We start from the raw sequence: 1,689 nt of genomic DNA on the forward strand, positions 1-1,689 counted from the left end.
CTCGACTGACCCAAACAAGTATGTCACTTCATACACATGCGCCATCAAAGGAAACGACTTGGAGGATGATGAGATCGAGTCTGTCCTATTGAAGAAATTCGGGGAAACCCTGTCAAAGGGAGCTATGATATGGTATCACAAGTTACCCCCTAATATAATTTACTCATTTGCTATGCTTGCAGAATCTTTTGTGAAAGCACACGCTGGGGCTATCAAGGTCGAAACCAGGAAGTTGGACCTCTTCAAAGTAAGGCAAAAGGATAATGAAATGCTCAGAGTGTTCGTATCTCAGTTTCAAATGGAACGGATGGACCTGCTACCAGTTGCTGATTATTGGGCCGTTCAAGCTTTTACCCAAGCACTCAATGTTCAAATTTCGGTGGCTTAAATGCAGTTGAAGTAGAATCTGATAGAATATTCGGATGCCACTTGGGCCGATGTGCATAATCGATATCAATCAAAGATCAGAGTCGAAGATGATCAACTGGGGGCTCCTTCCGAGTCTATTTACCCTATTTGACCCTTCGATAGAGTCAAGAGAGATATCGATCGTGAACAAGGCCGAACAGGGATCAGTATCAGCCTTACAATGAGGATCGAAGAAGTAGAGGGTCCGGACGGGGTTCTATGCGAAATGAAAGGAGAAATGACCGAGGCTAGAGCAGCCGGGGACTCATGAGCAAGAATGGTTTCGACAGGCCTATCAGACCTAAAGAACCACTGAGGTTATCAGAATATAACTTTAAGATTGATGTTGCTGCTATCGTATTGGCTATTGGATGCATCAAAGATACAAATGGCCTCGACCTATACAATCCGACCCAGCCAAAAGCGATCTGAACCAGATATGCAAATATCATGGCACTCACGGCCACATAACAAAGGATTGCCGACGGTTGAGGGAAGAGGTAGCCCGGTTATTCAACAACGGGCATCTTCGAGAATTCCTAAGTGATCGAGCCAAGAATCATTTTAGAAATAGGCACTCTAATAAACAAACCGAGCAAGAAGAACCTCAACACGTCATTCACATGATCATCAGAGGGGTCGTGTTCCTCAAGGTCTGATGTTAAAGCGCTCCAAAGTATCCATCACAAGGGGAAAATGGACTCGAGATTACATACCAGAACGGACTTTGTCTTTCATCGACGAGGACGTAGAAGGAATCGTGCAGCCCCACAATGATGCACTCGTAATATCTATACTCATGAATAAATCTCGAGTTAAATGTGTGTTAATTGATCCAGGAAGCTCGGCCAACATCATTCGATCGAGGGTCGGAGAACAACTCTGCCTACAAGACCAAGTCGTGCCTGCAGCCCGAGTGCTAAACGGATTCAACATGGCATGTGAAACTACTAAGGGAGAAATAACATTACCAGTAAACATTGCCGGGACCATCTAGGAAACCAAGTTTAATGTGACTGAGGGGGACATGAAGTACAACACCCTATTTGGGAGGCCATGGATCCACAACATGAGGGCAGTGCCCTCGACTCTTCACCAAGTGTTAAAATTCCTGATGCCATGAGGGATTAAAATGATCTACGGGGAGCAACCGGCCACAAAGGAAATGTTTGCAGACGAAGAAGTGATTCTGGTATCAACACAGGTGACATCAATGGGACCAAGTTCGGATAGAAAGCAGGAAGCAAAATAGCAATTATCGACACTAGCCACAACCCAATC

The sequence above is a fragment of the Nicotiana attenuata genome, unplaced genomic scaffold, assembly GCF_001879085.1.
Source record: "Nicotiana attenuata strain UT unplaced genomic scaffold, NIATTr2, whole genome shotgun sequence".
NCBI lineage: Eukaryota > Viridiplantae > Streptophyta > Magnoliopsida > Solanales > Solanaceae > Nicotiana > Nicotiana attenuata.